A 7,696-nucleotide genomic window follows, 5' to 3' on the forward strand; every position below is an offset into this window, starting at 1 on the left:
AAATGCAAGAACTTTTTTAATTTTTAATCAATTCTTTTCAAATTTTGTACCGTAATGCTAGAAGCAATAATGTTCAACACATATTCAGGGTCTTTCTGTTGAGTTTAAACTTTCTGCATTTTGGCATATATCACACTTGACATAGCAACGCTGTTCATCTTTTTTGCCGTTAATTTTTGCTCGTTTAGTGGGATGTTTCATTTCCAATGAAAGCATTTAAATATCACGATTTAAGAACTCGTCCAATGCAATGTGGCAGAGTTTTTTTCTCTTTTTCATTTTGGGGCTCTATGCTCCTTTCATTGCCAAATAAGGGCTTTGTGAAGTAAATGCTCAAAAGCTCATCTGTACAGCTGAGGTACAACTTGGCCCTTAAGAATATCAATTCAAGGTCATGGATTTGAAACTTCGTCTGTATAAGCCCTTTGATTATGAAGTAGTATTTATAGTGGATAAAGAAACAAGATGTTTTCCACATTTCCAAATAAATATAAATAAATATTTGTCTTAAGGAAGGAAGTGACAACACATTTAGACGATACACTAATTTAAAAATATAAACAAGCCGATTTCTCCCTTCGTGGTTGCTAAGTCAATAATTAGGTCGATAGGTAATTAAATAAAAATATTTTGTATTGGTACATATATACATATCTAAGCTTACTTTAACCCCAGTTTAGAACTTTGTGAATTTCTATCCTACATTGTTGTTGACATTGGGATAGCAGTACCATTGCTATGGAATGAAAGATGGATGTAACTTCATATTATAGTATGATGCTAGAATCCGTTAATAATTTTTTTCTTGTAAAAGCCAACACTGTTGTTTCCATTGTATTATAACTAGGCAATATTGGTCTGGTAAAAAAATGGTTGCCATGGTCAGAAGTTGGTTGCTATGGAAAAATATAATATTGAATGTAGGATATTGTCAATTCATTGTACACGTTTGCAATCAACTTATAATTGATAAATTTTAAAACTATTTTCTTTCCAAAATGTTAACCAAACCTCACTAAAAGGGGAAAAACCTACCGCAAATTATAGGTGGGTTGCTAGGCAATGCTGTCGGAATTCTTTGAAACTGCACTTTTTGTAAATGTTAAATGTTGATATGGTATTTAAAAATTAAAGAAATCCAAGGTGGGGCCGAAAATGGCCCTTAGTGCACCTACCTCTTTAGTCGAAATCTACTTGGCCATTCAGGACTACAGGGTAGTAGCGTTTTTAAGGGGAAAGTTGACTGATGACGACAGACACTGCGGTATGGCTTAAGCTCACCATGGTCCTTCGGACCAGCTGGGCGAGCTAAAAATGAAGATTACCTCCCTTTGCTAACTATGGTAGAATTGAAACTACCAAAGTACTATATTCTGCAGATCCTCTTTGATTTCCGAGAGAAACTTTAAACATACTTATTTAGGAAGTAATACATTTCTTCATGTACATATGTAATAGCACATATCTTTGGACCCTCTCCAACTCATATCCGCCAGGTTCAACATTAATATAATTCTAATTTTGTATTACATAATATATAATTTATTATTGTTTCTTGTTTTAAGTATGTTTACAGTTGCTTCCTTGCTGTTAAAAGTTCTACATCACAACAAAGACAAATAAATAAGGTTTCTCAGATTTATTAAGGAGCATATAAGGTGTCTCATAACACCAAATAATTAATTAGTAGTAAACTCTGAACTGTTCATATCAATTTTCCTGTTGTTCAATCCATTTGATCAATCAATAAAATTTATTGAAACAGAAAAACAATGATGCATTTCCGGACATTAATTAACATTAAGGTTAAGAAAAACACAAAAATATAATTGAACAATTCTTTTTCATGGAGATGGGGGCAAGGTATATAAATATATTGCATGTACAATCTAAGAAAACATTTCAGCATTAATATGGAATAGAAATGCTTGAATATCTTTTTGTTATTCTCCCAATTTTCTTTTGTCCTTGTTTAGGCATTGAAAGTATGAAAATATTTAACTTATATCAACCATTTTTGATGGTTGCACACAGGGAGGTTTTAATGTGGGAGGAAACCCACGTGGTTGGGGCGGATGACCACATATATCTTTCAACCTTGGTGAAAGGGGAGTGCGCTGACCACCCAAGTCATTACTGTATATTATTGATTATCTGTCTGCATGGAAACTTATAAATTGCATTAACCTGTGTAAACCAGACCTTTAACTTGGTCTGTTACATTTATCTAACTTGGTTTGTGTTTTACATCCTATTAACAGCTAGGATCAGTTATGGATGGGCAATGTTTGGTGGTGGAGAAAACAGGAGTATCTGTTGTTTCTTATCGAGGTCATTGCATGATTAATATGACCTTTGTAAGATAAAGCTGGAGAAAAAATAACAAAAAACTCCATAGAGTAAAAAAAATCACACAAATTTCCAAAACTTTGTTACATTGATATGATATCACACACCTGGAAATATTTTACCATTTCAGTTATGCCTAAAGTGGCATACAAATATATATAGGGTATTAAATGAGTTTTCATTTCATATGAGATTTTATGAAACAAGTCTTGGGAGTTTCGAGAAAAGTTTCATAAAAGCTCGTATGAAATGAAAACAATGTTATCACATAACTCAGAAAACTTACAAGTAGTTCTTTTCAAAAGATAACCTAAAGTTTACTTTAATCTCTGTTGATTGGGTTTGACACCCAATCAACAGAGATAGCCCTTTATCAAATGAACAACATTTTGATACGATCATAATAAAAAAACCACATAATTTTGTAATTTTAGGATCAAATGTCTTTAGGTCACTTATTCATGGTGAACAGCTCCATATATCAATTGAAACATTTCTTCGTCCCAGGTTACAGGTTCAAATTTACAGATATTTTTCAGCAGCCTGCTTGTGCACAAGTGAAGATTTTGTAGATACCGGGAATACAGGATACACAGAGTTTTCATGTTCTGTAAAAGTAAAATAAGAATGATTGTAGAAATCAGTGTTAAATATTAGCAGAGGATAAGTGTTTTTTTTTATTTCACTCCATTATAAAGAGCGAGTTCACTAATATATCCTAATCACAACAAAAATTCATAATTTGTAAGTGATTACACTACTTACAGGTAAAATTCTTTACTATCTATCTCATTCTTAGTTTTTTTAAGAAACGTTAAAACTTATGGTTCTGTGAAAAATTGACATACTGTTGTACATGCAAGAAATTTGTATTGTTTGCAATGCCTTGTTGAAACAAGATTCTATAAACCTTACCAAAACACTAGACTTGCAATATCCAATCCGATTTGGAGGAAATTCGTTCCTGAACTTTAACGGTATGTAGCTCAGTTTGAAGGGCGACAGGTTTTAGATCAATCAGGCCTATTGCATGTTTTTCCATCCAGTGAAATGATGTACATTCCACCCACAGTGTTGCAATGGCATCCAGACTATCAACAGTTCTGCATCCAACTAGCTCCTGTCTGAAAAATATCAAAAGCCAAATATAATTTTGACATTTAATTGTTACTTTGAAACATTTCTGTTGAACAAGTATATTGCTATTAACAAGGGTTTCCTTTAACCTTAACCAGGAGGAATATCAGGTATATCAGAATATCTAAAAGTTAGCAGATTTTTACTCGGTGACATAAGATAAGGTTGTTAAAATGCTTTGACCCGATAAACATAAAACCTACAACACTTGTGATTAGAGAGCTTAGGACTGTGATAGTAATGCAATAACACAATACCTGTTTTGTAAGGAATTGTTGCTGTCAACACTGGAACTAGACTCTGGTATGAGATTCTTTCTGTAGTAACTGAGAGTTCTATTCCTTTATCCATCATGAATGGTTGCCATAACCTCTGTGGTCTGTCTTGGATTGATGCCCTTAGATCTATCATTACTTGTAGTTCGAATTCTCTAGTCGTGGCCTGGGTTGTGGTTCCATCTGCTGTGGACTTTTGTCTGTGGTGGTCCTATTCATAGTGCTCTGCTGAATGTTGTGTTTTCGTCTTCAGTGGCCGGTTTTGTTGGTAGTTTCACCTAATTCTTTTATCGTTTGTGATTTTTTCTTATATTATTTCAGATCCGTTATGGGTTGTCATAAGTTGTGGTTCTGTCTGCCGTTGTCTGTTGCTGGTAGTTGCACCATACTCTGTGGCTCTATCACTTGGGGTCCTTTGTTTTGGTTCAATCTTCTGAGGTCTTGTTTCAAAAGCCGTTTTCCATTAATTTTGATTTCCATGTTGTCTGTTGTGTTTTGTTATTTCAGCGATGGCATTTGTAGAGTCATCTTCTGGTCTGTATTTGGTGCTTGTTCCATACTATTTAGTCTGTCCTGCGTCGTCATATGCTTTAGTCTGTCTTATATATGGTTCCATCTTCTGATTGCTTTCTGTCATCGTTGTTGCTTCCATCTTTTCCGGCCCTTTTAGTATTGCTGTCCCCTCCTCTGGTCTGATGCTAGTGGTTATACCATACTTTGGTCTGTCATTAGTGGTCTTGTGCTCTGGTCCGTTTTGTTTCATTATTTCAGCCGTTATTCGTCAGATTTGGTTCCATATATATTCTGGTCTGTCATTTGGTGTTTGTTCGATACTCTTGGTTCCGTCATTGGTGGTTTTTCCATACTCCTTGATCTGTCATTGGTGGTTGTTTGATACTCTTTGATCTGTCATTGGTGGTTGTTCCATACTCTTTGGTTGGTCATTTATTGTTGTTCCATACTCTTTGGTCGGTCGTTGGTGGTTATTCCATACTCTTTGGTCGGTCGTTGGTGGTTGTTCATACTCTTTGGTCGGTCGTTGGTGGTTGTTTGATACTCTTTGGTGGGTCATTCGTGGGTGTTCCATACCCTTTGGTTGGTAAGTCATGATTGTTTAATACTCTGATCCTTCATTGGTGGTTGTTCCATACTCCTGGATCTGTCATTGGTGTTTTTTTGATACTCTTTGATCTGTTATTTGCGGTTATTCCATACTCTTGGGTCGGTCATTCGTGGTTGTTCCATACTCTTTGGTCGGTCTTTGGTGGTTGTTACATACTCTTTGATCTGTCATATGTGGTTGTTCCATACTCTTTGGTCGGTCATTGGTGGTTATTAAATACTCTTTAATCCGTCATTGGTGGTTATTTCATACTCTTTGATCTGTCATGTGTGGTTGTTCCTTACTCTTTGGTCGGTCATTGGTAGGTGTTTCATACTCTTTAATTTGTCATTGTTGGTTGTTTCGTACTCTTTGGTGGTTGTTCCATACTGTTTGATCTGTCATTGGTGGTTGTTCCATACTATTTGGTCGATCATTGGTGGTTACTCTATACTCTTTTGTCGGTCACTGGTGGTTGTTACAGTCATACTCTTTGGTTGGTCATTGGTGGTTGTTCCATACTCTTCGATCCGTCATTGGTGGGAGTTCCATACTCTTTGGTCTGTCATTGGTGGTTGTTCCATACTTTTTGGTCGGTCTTTGGTGGTTGTTCCATACTGTTTGATCTGTCATTGGTGGTTGTTTCATACTCTTTGATCTGTCATTGGTGGTTGTTCCATACTCTAAGGTCGGTCATTCGTGGTTGTTCCATACTGTTTGATCTGTCATTGGTGGGTGTTCCATACTCTTTGGTCGGTGATAGGTGGTTGTTCCATACTCTTTGATCAGTCATTGGTGGTTGTTCCATACTCTTTGGTCCGTCATTGGTGGGTGTTCCATACTCTTTGGTCGGTGATAGGTGGTTGTTCCATACTCTTTGATCAGTCATTGGTGGTTGTTCCATACTCTTTGGTCCGTCATTGGTGGGTGTTCCATACTCTTTGGTCGGTGATAGGTGGTTGTTCCATACTCTTTGATCAGTCATTGGTGGTTGTTCCATACTCTTTGGTCCGTCATTGGTGGGTGTTCCATACTCTTTGGTCGGTGATAGGTGGTTGTTCCATACTCTTTGATCAGTCATTGGTGGTTGTTCCATACTCTTTGGTCCGTCATTGGTGGGTGTTCCATACTCTTTGATCTGTCAAATGTGGTTGTTCCTTACTCTTTGGTCAGTCATTGGTGGTTGCGTCATACTCTTTGGTCGGTCATTCGTGGTTGTTCCATAGTCTTTGGTCAGTCATTGTTGGTTGCGTCATACTCTGATTTGTCATTGGTGTTTGTTCCATACCGTTTGATCTGTCATTGGTGGTTGTTCCATACTCTTTGGTCGGTCATTGGTGGTTGTTCCATACTCTTTGATCCGTCATTGGTGGTTGTTCAATACTCTTTATTCCGTCATTGGTGGTTGTTTCATACTCTTTGATCTGTCATTGGTGGTTGTTCCATACTCTAAGGTCGGTCATTCGTGGTTTTTCCATACTCTTTGATCTGTCATGTGTGGTTGTTCCATACTGTTTGATCTGTCATTGGTGGTTGTTCCATACTGTTTGATCTGTCATTGGTGGTTGTTCCATACTCTTTGGTCGGTCATAGGTGGTTGTTCCATACTCTTTGATCAGTCATTGGTGGTTGTTCCATACTGTTTGATCTGTAATTGGTGGTTGTTCCATACTCTTTGGTCGGTCATTGGTGGTTGTTTAATACTCTTTGGTCTGTCATTGGTGGTTGTTCCATACTCTTTGGTCCGTCATTGGTGGGTGTTCAATACTTTGATCCGTCATTGATGGTTGTTTCATACTCTTTGGTCAGTCATTGGTAGGTGTTTCATACTCTTTGGTCAGTCATTGTTGGTTGCGTCATACTCTTTGGTCGGTCATTGGTGGTTGTTCAATACTTTTTGGACCGTCACTGGTATTCCTGTACTCTGGTCCGTTTTGTTTCATTATTTCATCTGTGATTCATCAGATTTTGGTTCCATCCTCTGATCTGTTATTGGAGATTGTTCCATAACTTTGGTCGGTCATTGGTGGTTGTTCCATCATTTTTTATTTGTAATGGGTGGTTGTTCAATACTTTTCTGTCTGTCCTACGTGGTCATGTGTACAGCATTTCTGTATCTTATTAGCTCCAGTGGGAAAATATTAAATATATAACATTATTTATTTTGCTAGTTACATGCAATTGGATGAATATATACAGAAACACTGTACTTTTGTTGTACCCGTATTTGAGCCTAAACCAGGACACACATCAGATATAACCAGATATATAAGGTGGTCCTTGTGCTTTCCATGTTGTCTGTCGTCGTTGGTGTTTCCATCTTTTGTTGTTCCCTCCGATCATCTTGTACTAGTATTATGTGAATTGATGCAGTTTGTCGAGTTTGGTCCCATACTCTTAGTCTGTCATTATGTATCGAGGTATCTCTGCTCCGTCCCTGCTCTAGGACTGCTACTCCATACTCTTTGGTCGGTCAAATCTGACAGAGTGTAATGATTTTGAAAAATTTGCTATGGTATCGTTTTACCAAACCCCTTTTTGGTAAAATCGGCGATACTTTACCGCCGCGATAAAAACCGCGATACCTTCAGTCTTTCGTCATCAGGCCGCGTACTGTTAAATACAAAGCACCATTGCTTGTAATGACAGTAAATCTGTTGTAGCAGAAGGACAGGCAATGGTCAGAAATAAGAATCAAAGTTGGCGTATCCAAACACTATGCCTCTCCTGTCAATCAAATTATAAACGCTGTTGATCTATCAAGTCCATTCGTCCCACATTCAACCTTTTTTTTTACATGTTTTCAAACAAAGTAAATCCAAACAAAATTACA

General features: G+C 37.1%; 1 long non-coding RNA gene across 1 annotated transcript; it reads right to left on the reverse strand.

Annotated features, from left to right (window-relative positions):
* Nucleotides 1-2,565: 2,565 nt before the first annotated feature.
* On the reverse strand, nt 2,566-4,702 carry LOC110452946. The gene is made up of 3 exons (XR_002463239.1): nt 3,744-4,702; nt 3,265-3,473; nt 2,566-2,957 (listed from the first exon to the last, which is right to left on the reverse strand). It is a non-coding gene; the product is annotated as an uncharacterized LOC110452946 (long non-coding RNA).
* Nucleotides 4,703-7,696: the final 2,994 nt, after the last annotated feature.

Source organism: Mizuhopecten yessoensis, unplaced genomic scaffold, assembly GCF_002113885.1.
Source record: "Mizuhopecten yessoensis strain PY_sf001 unplaced genomic scaffold, ASM211388v2 scaffold7001, whole genome shotgun sequence".
Classification (NCBI taxonomy): domain Eukaryota; kingdom Metazoa; phylum Mollusca; class Bivalvia; order Pectinida; family Pectinidae; genus Mizuhopecten; species Mizuhopecten yessoensis.